We start from the raw sequence: 15,000 nt of genomic DNA, 5'->3' as shown, positions 1-15,000 counted from the left end.
TTATTATTATTATTATTGTTATTATTATTATTATTATTATTATTATTATAATTATTATTATTATCATTATTATTATTATTACTATTATCATTATCGTGAAACCAATTGTGGAAAATTAACATTAATGACCCCCAAAAAAGGGAAAAGTATTGCGCATAAAGCTCAAAGAGAACACCAATGTATTTTTGACTGGGAAACGGATCAGTTACGGAAAAAAAAGAAAGATCCGCGAATGTAAATCATGGCAGTTTGTCACCTGACAAACATATTAGTAAAACTGTGGGTGAAAGGCAACCATGTACATAAAACGTACGAAGAAAGCATCCATCACTGAAGGAAGAGGTATTTGATAATAGTATTCAGGTCATAAGGGAACAGATGAAATTAGCATAAGGTTTCATGGTCTCGAACGGGAGAAATCGACGAATTCGTGAAAAGATAGTAGAATTTAATCTAGTCCAAACTAAATCCATAAGCAAATTCAAAAGTAATAGTGTGACAGTTGGGGAAAAAAACTCACGAATGTAGCTCCTTTCTTGTGTCCCAATAACGTAAATAAACACGTGCGCTCGCACACACACACTCACGCACATCCACAAGTGGATCTATATACACTTGGCATAGTTTAAATGGTGATATAATCCAAGCTGGAACAACACATAAATTCAAATATAAGCTACCGTGGTGAGGTACAGACGCTACATCGTCTCCCAGGGCGCCTCGGTAGAGATTCATCTCATCGGCGTCAAAAGGATTGCAAAGGCGGAGCATGCCGACAAGAGACCTTTTGGTCCATAACTAGATCGGATGTGGAAAAAATTGTATTAATGATCAATAGATAAAAAGAGATGAATAAAAATTATAATAATATAAATATATAAATGCATAGGTATAGTTACATAATAAACAAACAGGTAAATATATAGTTAAATAATAAACAAACAGGTAAATAGTAAACAATAATGAATTAACAGATAAATAATAATAAATGAAAATCAAGCAAATAATGGACGGAATAACTTCAAAACGTTGGAAATATAGACCATGAATTTGAAGCTAAGTAATAGATTGGAAAGTAGGAGACAAGACTTCGTGAGCGTTGTTCCTATATACCACAATTAGGTAAATATACACACATCAAAAAACAAAAGAGGAGAAAGACTTGGGAGTGTTGATAAAAGACAACCTGTCACCTGACAGACATAGCAGGATTGTGGGAGAGACACATGGACTACTGCAGAAGATTAAAGTGGCGTTTCACTATATGGAAGAAAAGATGAAGAACAAACTCACCGACACCCTGATACGTCCAAGACTGGAATATGCATCAGTGGTATGGTCCCCACACAAAGTGAAGGATATAAGCAAAATTGAGAAAATATAAAAGGTAGCAACCAAATTGGTCCCCAGCCTGGAAGATAACCCATATGAGAAAAGACTAAAAGTAGTGGGTCTACCAACTTTGAAACATCGAACAGAAAGAGGTGATATGATTACAGTATTCAGATCACTAAAGGAAATAGATCGCATTGACAAAAGAAGGATATAAGAAGATAAATGATGGGTGGACTTTAAGAGGTCATGGAAGTAAATTAAGAAAGACCACATGTCTAAAGGATGTGAAGAAGTACAGTTTTCCATATAGATGCATGAATATGTGGAACAGTTTAGGTGATATACCCCAAGCTCAAATCTGAATATATTTGGAAATCAAGGATATAGATTAAGTTGTAATTGTACATGAATTTGAGGCTAGATATGTTAGAAAATTGGAGAATAGGAGATGGGACCTAACGAGCGTTGCTCCTTTCCTGTATACTACAGTTAAGTAAATACACACGACAGTTTTAGCATAAGTTCATGGGAACTCTGGTTCTGTTCTGTCTAGTTGTCGCATCATTTGCCAGGTGGCTACACGAGAGGTGACACCTTTACCATGATTTTATATATTCTTTCATGTTTCATAAAAAATAAATTATCTGTAAACAAAATCCACGTTCTGTGACGTGAGGTTTCAAAGTTAAATCTAAATAAAATACAGATGTCACACCATAAACGGCTCTACTTATTAAAAGTGATTATATCGTTTTCAGTAACCGCATCAAAACTACAATATCAAAAGTTGGTGAAGCCAACTTAAACGTAGGTAAGATTAAGAAAACTAAGAATTATTGTCTATTTTTAATGATGCTATAAATTGAATCGTTGACAGCTAGAATTGCATATAAAGGCAAAGACGACTTTTAAAGATTACCTCACTAAATTTTACATTCCTTCAATTTGACATAACTTACAAATCACACTTACGATATTCTTTGATTTAGTCGATCCAATGTGTTTTTTTTTTAACATTTTAAAAGGTTCCCCAAATGCAAGATAGTAAATAAAGATAATATGTTCTCAGCAATTTCAACTGACACGTGAGAAACTAGCTATTTGTATCGACACTCGAGTGTCGCTATTTTCTAAGTAAAATCTATTATGTATATATATTTTGCATCTATTTATATGTTTATATACCAAGTTAAATTTTATTATTTTTCATGAATCTATTCATTCCTCTATACATTTTTTTCTATTTGTAATTATTATTATTATTATCATTATTATTATTATTATTATTATTATTATTATTATTATTATTATTATTATTATTATTATTATTATTATTATTATTATTATTATTATTATTATTATCATTATTATTATTATTATCATTATTATTTGGAAATATATTCACACAAAATTTTGTCCCCAGTTTTTGGCTCAGATGACCCAGTTTATTGGGACTATAATTTTGCCACCTCGCGCCCGCGTGTGCGTGTATGTGTAGGTGCGCTTTTGTATATATATTGTATATGTGTGTGTATGTATGTATATGCATGTGTGTTTGGGATCACCGGGAGTCGGAGAAGCCCCGCCTAAAAATAATAAAAAAATAAAAAAAAATAGCGTTGTTGCTCAGGGCTAATGAGACCCTAACAACAGCCGCGTCTCCGGCCTCTCCCCCGCCCCCGAAGAACTTCGGCTCCAGCAAGAGATCCTTGGCCAACATCCTAAGGACAGTAAGAATCCCTTTGGTGGTTTCCGTCAGGGATAATGAGACTCTTCCGTCAGAGGGACAGAGTCCGTGGTCCTCGGGATTCCCTCTTTGACGGCGGCGAGACTGTGGTTAGGACTAATGGGACCCGTCTTCCAACAATTGCCTCAGGAAGCTGCAGCGCGTTCCCAGGCCGGCGATGGAGGCAGCGTTCCTGTAGGTTCCTCCTTGGGCGGGCTCTTGGGTGCGGGCTAACGAAACCCGGAGTCCTCCGACGTACATTGATCCATCCTGACGGTCCTTTGCCGAACTCGAAGACGTTGGCCAACAAGGGGAGCAGAATCCTTCAGGTCTTCGGCTCCCGAAGACGGCGAAGAGCCGTTTCGTCGAAGACCTCCCTCACCACCTCGGCGACGGCCTCCGGAGGTCCTGAAGAAGGTGGGCGTCGGTGCAAGATTGCAGAGGAGATTGGGCGAAGGGCGGTGATTCATGCTGAGTGTCACCTTTCCACTGAAGGTCATGAATAACCCACGCTGGCTTTTTGTCTTCGATTCTAATAATTTTTTGTTTTTTATTCATACTGAACGTGTCATAACATTCTCTCTTGCTCTCTTTATACAAGTGTATCTTCACATTCCTGTTATGTAGATTGATATGTGTTTCTTCCTTGGCTGCGGAAAGGGTTTTTTATCAGATGAATAAAATTCCTTGGCGGCAATTAGAATAAATACTACAATATACCACAGGGAAATGTAACATGGTGGAGCCCATTCTGACGCTGGATGATCTTATTCAACTGAATGGGGGAATTATTATGCTATTATTATTAAATTCTCGTTTTGACTGGCCTCATTATTTCCACACACACACACACGCACACACGATACGTGGCGCGCAGTTGGTAGAGTTCCCGGCTGACACTACGGCGGACCGGGTTCGCATCCCGCCCAGAGCTGAAATAATTTCAGTATCGCTGCGCTGCGGATTGTTACTCCAACTCTCGTGGACGGGGAGTTGGAGATGTGTGTGCGTGTAAGGTCACAGCATTTCCCATAGATCGGTTATATGAGCTCTAAGCTCTCTTCCGGGAGGAAAATAGCTGTCGATCAAGAGTCCAACATGTGATCCAAGACCATGGTGAATCACACACACACACACGCACACAAATCCATACATTTACAATCACATCTAATTGTTAATGTGGGTGCTGTGTGACGAGCTTAAGGTTAGAGGCGGTTCGACAGACACGTGTTTAAAGTGATGTGTGAACGTGTGAACGGGGTATTTGGGGTTTAACCAACGTGTTCGACAACCAAACACCCCGTTCACACATCACTTTAAACACGTGTCTGTCGAACCACGTTCGACGAACCGTTAGACCGTGTAAACCCCCTCTTATTATGTAACGGCAACATTAAAATACAAATAGAGTCATTTCATTAAATCCAAAATCGTTACTAAGAAGAAAGTTGTACCTAAACATAACTGTCCAAACATGGGATTTTTTGTATAGTAATATATATATATATATATATATATATATATATATATATATATATGTATATATATATACATATATATATATATATATGTATATGCTAATAAGAACACGGGTACGTGTGTTCACTTATGCAAAATAGACCACTTGGAAAAAGAAACTAACGAAGCAGAGCGCTTTCGTATATTACATCTTCAGTGCAACAAGTTTCTTTTTCCAAGTGGTCTACTTTGCATATATATATATATATATATATATATATATATATATATATATATATATATATATCAAGTATGTCAAAATTTTAATGCCAATACAAAGCAATTAGATCACCTTCTTCCCTCTAAGGTTGGCACTCTCTCTTTATATGATTTATCAGCAAGATATGGAGTCCTCTTATTTGCTGCTCTCTGACTTTTCTTTATCTTGTATATATATTTCTTTTTGCATGGTGAGCTCACCATTGCAGTATATTCAAGTCTAAGACGAATCAGGTTTTGGATAATCTTCTACATCATGGCTTTGTCTATGCAGAGGGATGGAACTCACATCGTTTTTAATTGATTATAAATTTCCCTTTTGATTTGTGTTTCTGGTGATATTTTTTTCGTTGCCATCACTTCAAAGTCTCTTCCTTTGATTTGGTAGTTAAATTGTCGAACATTCTACAGAGCAGTGATGACTTATTCTTTCTTAAACACGTTCCCAAAATCTTGCATTTCTTCACACTAAAATTAATTTCCCATACCCGGTTCCACTCATTAACCCTTTTCGGTTTTTGTGACGACCCACAATGTTCTATGTTCTTTAACCTCCTCATGACGCGCGCGCGCGCGTGTGTGTGTGTGTGTGTGTGTGTGTGTGTGTGTGTGTGTGTGTGTGTGTGTGTGTGTGTGTGTGTGTGTGTGTGTGTGTGTGTGTGTGTGTGTGTGTGTGTGTGTGTCTGTGCGTGTGTGTGTGTGTGTGTGTGTGTGCGTGTGTGTGTGTGTGTGTGTGTGTGTGTGTGTGTGTGTGTGTGTGTGTGTGTGTGTGTGTGTGTGTGTGTGTGTGTGTGTGTGTGTGTGTGTGTGTGTGTGTGTGTGTGTGTGTGTGTGTGTGTGTGTGTGTGTGGTTGTATCTCACGGGAAGGGGAGGTACGCTCATGGTGTCCTGTCTATGTATCTCGCAGTGTCGAAATTGTTCTTAAATTCGTTTGCGTACGCGCGCGCGCACGTGCAAGATTCACAAGTCTTGTATCATGTGTTGGACCCATGACCGGAAACTATAATACCATCCTCCTCCTGGATAAGAGCTCTGAGTTCACACACACACACACACACACACACACACACACACACACACACACACACACACACACACACACACACACACACACACACACACACACACACACACACACACACACACACACACACACACGTGTGTGCGGGTGCGTGCATGCGTACGTGTGTGGGTGCGTGTGTGTGTGTTTGTGTGTGTGCTTGCTGGTTAGTGTGTGTGTGTGTGTGTGAGTTTGTGTGTGTGTGTGTGTGTGTGTGTGTGTGTGTGTGTGTGTGTGTGTGTGTGTGTGTGTGTGTGTGTGTGTGTGTGTGTGTGTGTGTGTGTGTGTGTGTGTGTGTGCTTGCTAGTTAGTATGTGTGTGTGTGTGTGTATGTGTCTGTGTGTGTGTATGTGTGTGTGTGTTTGCTAGTTAGTGTGTGTGTGTGTGTATGTGTGTGTGTGTTTGCATGTATATGTATTCTACATTCATTTGTGCACATTTCACTTCTGCTGCTGAAAATTCCATACAATTTCTAGACATTAGCTGCCTCACAAAAATACCTAGTTTTAATGCACCAATGAATCAACTTCAAAGTGTGAAGTTGTTCGCCAAATTTGTGGACGAGCGACAGGGGTTAGAGTGGCATGATAACTGCACACACACACACACACACACACACACACACACACACACACACACACACACACACACACACACACACACACACACGCACACACACACACACACACACACACTTTCAACGAACGGACGGCTTGACGAACGCTCTGAAGAAAAGTGCAGATTGTGGATACCAACGCAAAGAGAAGTGCCTTTTTGTATTTGCAGGGGGGGGGGAATTGCTCGTGAGGTAGTGGGAAAGTAAGGAAAGAGGAGAGGGGGAGGGATTACTGGGGAAATGGAAGGTAATGAGGAGGTGGAGGAAATGGCCCTGACGGGCCGCCGGGTAGACAAAAGACCCCAAGACGAGTTGGATGATAACATGTCTAATAGGAATGTGAAGATTAGAGGTATAGATAGGAGCAATATAGCAGAAAGTGATGAGAATATTTTCAAGGGATTTAAAGAGAGTGGGGGGGACTCAAACCCCCCCCGACTGACAAGACTAGAGATGAAGGTTGATAAGGTGATCGAGGACTTGGAGAGTAGGTTAGGTCATATGAACACCATTTTAAAAAGGGTTGAAAGATTGGAAGAACTGGAAAAGGCGAATAAAAACTTAACTGATGAAATAGAAGAACTAAAAAGACAGTTAAGAGAGGTAAAGGGGGAGAATGAGGAATTGAAGAAGAATAGTAAAGAAAACAGAGAAACAATAGCTAAAGAAAGTAAAAATTGGAAGCAAACCCAAGAAGGAAATAAGATTTCATTCACTGACATAGTCAAACAGCAATTGAAAGAACATACTGAAGACTCAGTTATTAAAGTGATGAGACAAAAGGAGAATATAGTAAGGGATTTAGCAGACAAGAAGAAATGTATAATTATATTAGGAATGGAAGAGAAACACAACACAGATAGAACCACAAGAATCAAAGAGGAAAATGAAAAAGTAAGCCAATTACTAGAATCAGTTCAGGAAGATGAACCAGGAATTATGAAACAAATCGAAGAGAAATTTAGACTCGGAAAGTATAGCACAGACAAGACCAGACCAATTAAGATTAAATTCAAGTCACAAACAACGGCAGAGAATATCTTATCCAAAACAGGGAAACTAGCAACAAGTGAACAACACAAAAAGATATGGATAAAAAGAGAAATGAATAAAGAGGAAAGAGAGGAAGAAAAGCAGAAAAGACTGGAAGCTAAGACAAAAAACGAGAACAGAACGGAGTCAGAGAAAGAGAGATTCTATTGGAGAGTAGTGAACATGAAACTAAGGAAGTTCGACATACAAAAGAAAAACATAAGGGAAACAGAGAACACAATGGAAGTGGCAGAAAACTAAGAGTGTCTTACACAAATATAGATGGATTAATAACAGGATTGAATGAGCTGAATGATTATTTGAAAGAAAAAGAACCGGACATAATGGGAATTGTAGAAACAAAATTAAAAGGCCCACTACCACCCAACAGTGTAGGACATGATGCATACAATTATTGGATTAGAAACAGAGAGAAAAAGCAAGGGGGTGGAGTTATGTTCCTGACTAAGAAGGATATAAACGTGAAAGGTGTCATATATGGAAAGAATACAGTAGAGATGATTATGATAGAAGTGGAAGACAGAGATAAGAAGAGCAGAAAATTTGTGATCAATTATGTGCCTCCGAAAACAGCCTCATGGGAGGAGAGTGAATATAAAAGTATGTTAGAGGACACAAAGATAGCATTAACTAAAATAATGGAAGACGGAGGAAGAATAGTTATGATGGGCGACTTTAATTGCAAAGAAATCTGCTGGGAAGAAATGACAGCAAAGAGTGGTGATGACTCATGGGGAAATGCTCTACTTGAGATGATTACTGACCATTCAATGACACAATGGATACAAGAGAACACTAGGTATAGAAATGAAGAAGAACCATCGAGGCTAGACTTAATAATTACATCTGAACCTAGAATAGTGGACAAGATTGAATATAAAACACCAATAGGTAAAAGTGACCACATATTGATTGAACTGGAACTTAATGAAGAAAAATATATGAAAAGAAATGAACAATATAGAAAAGGAAGAATGATGTATGAAAAAACAAACTTTGATAAAATAAGAGAATTCTTCCAACAAGAAAACTGGGAAGAAATATACAAAGAAGAAACATCAGTGGAAGAGAAATGGAATATTTTGACAAAAATTTACAAAAAAGGAGTGGAAAAGTATGTCCCAAGACAAAAACAAGAAAAAGAATATGTAAAATGCTGGTACAACAAAAGTTGTAGGGAGTTAAAAGACAAAAGAGACAAAGCCTGGACCAGATGGAAAAAAGACAGAAGACCTGAAAAATGGAAAATATATACTGGTTATAGAAATGAATATGTACAAAAGTGCAGAGAGAAAAAAAGAAAATATGAAAAAGATGTTATAGAAAAGTGTAAAGATCAACCAAAACTATTCTACAGATTTGTAAACAATAAACTGAAAAACAAACAAGACTTGGAGAAATTGAGACAAGGAGGAGTTGAATACACTGAGGAAATGGAAATGGCAGAAATTATGAACAAACATTTTAAATCAGTGTTTACAAGGGAAAATATACAACCTGAAGAGATTGAGTGGAAAGAAAAAGTCCCCCCTATGGAAGAAATAGAAGTAACAAAGAATGAAATATTGACACACTTGGGTAATTTTGATGTCAGAAAATCGCATGGGCCAGATGAAATAGCAAACTGGATTCTGAAAGAATGCAGGAATGAACTGGCAGACAAAATACATAGAATAATAAGCAGTTCCTTAAAAGAAGGAAAAGTTCCAGAAGATTGGAAAAAAGCAAATATAGTACCTATATATAAAGGAGGAAATAAAGAAGAACCTACCAATTATAGACCAGTCTCTCTAACAAGTACAATAGCAAAAATTTGTGAAAGAATTATCAAAAGTAGATGGGTAAAATACTTGGAAAAAAACAACGTACTAAATCCAAGGCAATTTGGATTCAGACAAGGACGGTCATGCGTCACCAATTTAATATGTTTCTATTCAAGGCTAATAGATATAATACAAGAAAGAGATGGATGGGCTGATTGTGCATTTCTAGACCTAAAAAAAGCTTTTGACAAAGTACCACATAAGAAGTTGCTTAAGAAATTAGAATATGAAGGAGGAATACAAGGTAAATTGCTAAATTGGATGGAAGACTTTTTGCAAGAAAGAAAAATGAGAGTAGTGATAAGAGATCAGCACTCAAAATGGAATGAAGTAATAAGCGGTGTCCCGCAGGGAACAGTTCTGGCCCCAATAATGTTTGCTATATATATTAATGATATGGATGAAGGAATTGAAAGCTATATGAGCTTCTTTGCAGATGATGCAAAACTACTGAAAAGAGTGAAAACTGAAGAAGATTGTGAATCACTACAGAGGGATCTAAATAAAGTACAAGAATGGAGTAGGAAGTGGGAGATGGAGTTCAATACAAAAAAGTGTAGTATAATGGAATTTGGAAAAAGCAAAAACAGAATAGCAGGATCATATAATTTGGGAGAAGAAGGAATAAAAAAAGTAGAAAATGAGAAGGACCTGGGAGTCATTGTTATGAATAATATGTCACCTGAGAAACATATAAATAAGATTTTTGGAGAAACTTATAATTTAATAAGAACAATCAAAGTGGCATTTACATACCTGGATGAAGAAATGGTGAGGAAAATCCTAATCACCCTGATAAGACCAAGATTGGAATATGCAGCAACGATATGGTCACCAAGTACAAAAAAATGTATAAAAAAACTTGAAAGGATACAAAGAGCAATTACAAAACTGGCACCAACACTCTCAAAACTATCATATGAAGAGAGACTACAAAAACTTAAACTACAGACACTAGAGCAAAGAAGAGAGAGAGGAGATTTGATAGCTATTTACAGAATCATGAAAGGCATAGAAATTACTGATAGAGAGAATCTGATAAAATGGGATGACAGAAATACAAGAGGACACGGAAAGAAAATAAAAAAAGACAGCTATAGAAGAGATTTTAAAAAGAACAGCTTTCCTCACAGAGCAATAGACAGTTGGAACAAGTTAGATGAGAAAGTGGTGTGTGCAAAAACAATACATGAATTTAAAAATAGTTTAGATAAAATGAGATATGAAGACGGGATCCCACGAGCATAGCTCCCCTTCCCGTAAAATACAACTAGGTAAATACAACTAGGTAAATACATCCGAACATGGAAAATTCCGAGAAGAGATACATGCAATCTGAACCACAGATTTTGCGTGTTGCTGCACCAAACTACGAGGACACTGTGTGCGATATAATATTGTACAGTAGACTACATCTTTAGCATTTTTAGATACTTCTTCGCACCCGCCCAAGCACCATCGATACCATACTACCGAAAGTATTATTGAAGTACCAGGAACCCTCCCCGAAAAATATGCATAATCTAAGCAAGATGTTGTAATGACTGACATTTATTTAATATTATTTGTTTGTTATTATTTATCTGTTTATTATCTATTGGCTTGATTTTCATTTATTATTAGTTATCTGTCAATTCATTATTATTTACTAATTACCTGTTTGTTTATCATTTAACTATACCTATGCATTTATTTTATTATTATTTTTATTATTAAAATTTTCTATTAATCATTATCATTTTTTTTTTCCGCATCCGACCTAGTTATGGACCAAAAGGTCTCCTGTCGGCATGCTCCGCCTCTGTAGTAACCGAAATAACGTAATCTTGGCTGTTGAATGTTTTAATCTGTTTCTATGGCCGAACTAAATTTGTGCTAAATGCGAATACATACCAAATTACCGAATCCTACTACCATGCGTTTTCGTAAGAAATAGAGTGGGGGGGGGGGAGGATTCTTTGTTCCGTACGTACATTATGGTACCACTTTTAGGAAATAACCGGACAATTTTGCGAGTCGATGTCAGTGTCGTTGAGAAATAGCTCAGTAAATATAAAAATATACCCAGCATTATCTGCAATAGTTCTCTCGTTTTTTTTTTTTTTTTTTTTTTTTTTGTATAGGAATAATATACTAAAATTCTAGGAAATTTTATCAGTGGGAACATTGTTTTTATCGTCATTTTCGAAAATGCTGAATCAGCAACTTTTCATTCATGACAAATCGAGGTTCTCTACTTGTCTAAGAATGTGATGTACTTTGATGTGTGATTTTAGACATATGACTTTTCATTTCAGATTTTTCATTGCAGCAATATTTGTAAATCTGTTTAGCAGATAATGCAATTTACATGTTGATGTTTGTCACCATTGGGACCGTATAAACTACAAGAAAAATGACAATGTAAATATGTAAAAATTAAAAGGAAGAATGTGATGTTCTCTGATGTGTGATTTTAGGCATATGAATTTTCATTTCAGATTCATGGGTGATTAATTATCATGGGCAAGTGCGTGTTGTGTGAGCAACCTTTCGCTGACGGTCAGCACACATTACCTCAGAAAGGATGTGGCAGTATCTTAAAGGCCAGGACGCAAAGTTAAGATACTTTTCCATATCAGACAGTTCATATCACATGTGGATTACACAAACCACCATATTCAGTAGCAAGAAGATTAGGTTAGGTTAGGGTGTATTATAGCCTGTATAAGCCAATTTTCGATAACCTGTTCACGGTGCTCATGATATTCCAATAACCGGTTGAGACCGGCTGAATCCCACCACTGTCCACATTAATGAAATAGACTAAAAGAGATCATCCAATTTGGCAGCTTTTCATCAATCTTCTGTTAGTCTATCTTCTGAACCAGTATTCGTCTGCAAAGAACATTGTTTATTTTGTGACTTTAGACAGTTCAGGCTGTCGACAGATGTCCGATGACTCAATCCAGTTCAATTTATCAGTTTGCAAAAGGTGATTCTCGAAGCATGTGAGGAGTATGGGGGTCTTTGGGGAGAAAGAAAGAGAAAGTCCAGTGAATGTTTGCTTCATGTTGCTTGAATGTACTCTGGTGCCCAGACGTCGTAGACAAAACCAACACTGCCAATATGATGCCTCGACGCATGTATGTGTATTGGCCTAGTTGCCTAGTGTTTAAAGTGATGTGTAAACGTGTGAACGGGGTATTTGGGGTTTAACCAACGTGTTCGACAACCAAATACCCCGTTCACACATCACTTTAAACACGTGTCTGTCGAACCGCGTTCGACGAATCGTTAGACAGACACGTGTTCGACAGACACGTGTTTAAAGTGATGTGTGAACCAAGATCTAAGAATATAAGGTCTAACCACTTCCGACCGAATTTCGAGGGAGTTGGCGCAGCGGGCCCGTGAACGTCACCTGGCTGTTCAAAGTGGGGTTAGCGGGTCCTATAGCTGTCAGTTGAAGTTGGTCCGCCGTTCGAAAATGACGTTGCCTTCGCTCGCACTGCTCCACGCAATTAGTTATATTCTGACAAATATTATATAAAATATATATATAAATATATATAAAATATTATAGTTCCTGTCTATATATATGAATATATAATATATATAATATATAAAATATTATAGTTCCTGTCTTCCTTGGCGTTTCACAGTTTTCTTCAGTGTATCACAAAGAGAAAATGGACTCAGCCAAATGACGTCAGAAGCTGCGCAGTAGAATTCAAACGGTCTGACCTGTATATTTAGGCCTTGGTGTGAACGTGTGAACGGGGTATTACGGAAAGGGGAGCTATGCTCGTAGTGTCCCGTCTTTGTATCTCGCAGTGTATACCTAGTTGTATTTTACGGGAAGGGGAGCTATGCTCGTGGTGTACCGTCTTCATATCTCGTTTTATCTAGACTGTTTTTAAATATGTGTATCGTATTTGCCCACACCACATTCTCATCAACTTGTTCCAAACGTCTATTACCCTGTGGGGAAAGCTGTTCTTTTTTAGGTCTCTTCTACAACTGTCTTGATTTTCTTTCCGTGCTCTCTTGTATCTCTACTATCCCATTTTATTAGATCCTCTCTATCAATAGTTTCTATGCCTTTCATGATTCTATAAATAGTTATCAAGTCTCCTCTCTTCTTTGCTCTAATGTCTGTAGCTCAATTTTTGCTTGTGTGTGTGTGTGTGTGTGTGTGTGTGTGTGTGTGTGTGTGTGTGTGTGTGTGTGTGTGTGTGTGTGTGTGTATACAGGGTTTTCACATCACCGTAAACAAATTATGCAATATCATTACGGGAGATATAAATACACGAAAGAGAGCTACTATAGCGTGAGGTCTACCATTTCCATACATTTATTTTAGCGATAAACACATATTTTGTACATATCCTAGGAATGACTTAGATAGATAATTGGATTCCTAATTACACTCATATTAAAGGAAGGAATGTAAAAATAAACATGTTATCATACATTTCCATACATTTATTCCAGCGACACACACTTCGTACATCTTCTAAGAATGACACAAATAGGTTAGGTTAGGTCAGGTCACGTGGACAGGTCACGTTTATGATGTATTTGGGCAGGACACATGTTTGATGGACAGGTAAGGGGAGCGTCTCGAAGGATCGCGGGCCACGCGGTAGACCTCAGATTGAACCTGGGTAGGTGACATATGGCGGTAGACCTCACGCCATAGTAGCACCCACGAAAGACCCAATTAAAAACGATGAAGATGTCCTGATAGATTCGGAGGATAAAATGAGCAAGGCGTTTAATGACTATTTTCTCTGTATTTAAAGGCGAGCTTAGATATGTTACTTGGTTGTGACCTGATATTCAGTGGGATGATGAAAGTTAACTATTCAATATCAGCATTAGTAGAGAAGTGGTCAAACGGACTTAAGCTGCAAAATCCCCGAGTCCAGACGAAAAATATCCGAGAGTGCTCAAAGAGTGTAAATTTGAAACCTGAAGCCAGTCAACGAAAATATTTAATCAATCTGTAAACACAGGACTTGTACCTATTTCTTGGGGGCAGGCAAACGTTGTTCTTGTTTTCAAAAAGGTTGATTAATAGTCTATGTTCAGCTACAAACCGCTTGGTGTCGGTTATAGGTAAAATGCTAAAATATATAGTATCTAATAGAATCAGAGGTCACATCGAGACATAAATTGATTTGTGACTCTCAACATGTGTTCAACAAGGGTAAGTCATGTGTAACTAATCTTCTATCTTTTTACATTAATGTCTACAAGGTGTCACATAAAAATTATATTTACGACGTTATTTACATTCGACAAGGTTCCCCACCAGAGACAACTAAACTCAAAGCCCATGGCATAGGAGGAAAAGTGTTTGAATAGATTAGAGAATGGATCAGTGACAGAAAACAGCGGGTCACCACGGTGTAAAATCCAAATTGGGGAGTGTAACAAGTGGAGTTTCCCAGGGCTCTGTATTGGGTCCCTTGTTGTTTATTATGTATGTAAACGACTTGAACGATGGGATTATTACTGATGTTAGTAAGTTTGCGGACGACACTAAAATAGGACGCCAAATCAGATCAGGAGAAGACGCCGGTACTGCAGGAGAATCTTTACAATTTGTTCACATGGTTGGTGAAATGGCAAATGGACTTTAATATCTCAAAGTGCAGTGTG

The sequence above is a fragment of the Oratosquilla oratoria genome, chromosome 2 (assembly GCF_046742065.1).
Source record: "Oratosquilla oratoria isolate Oo_2021 chromosome 2, ASM4674206v1, whole genome shotgun sequence".
NCBI lineage: Eukaryota > Metazoa > Arthropoda > Malacostraca > Stomatopoda > Squillidae > Oratosquilla > Oratosquilla oratoria.
Note: the sequence above shows the minus strand (reverse complement) of the source record.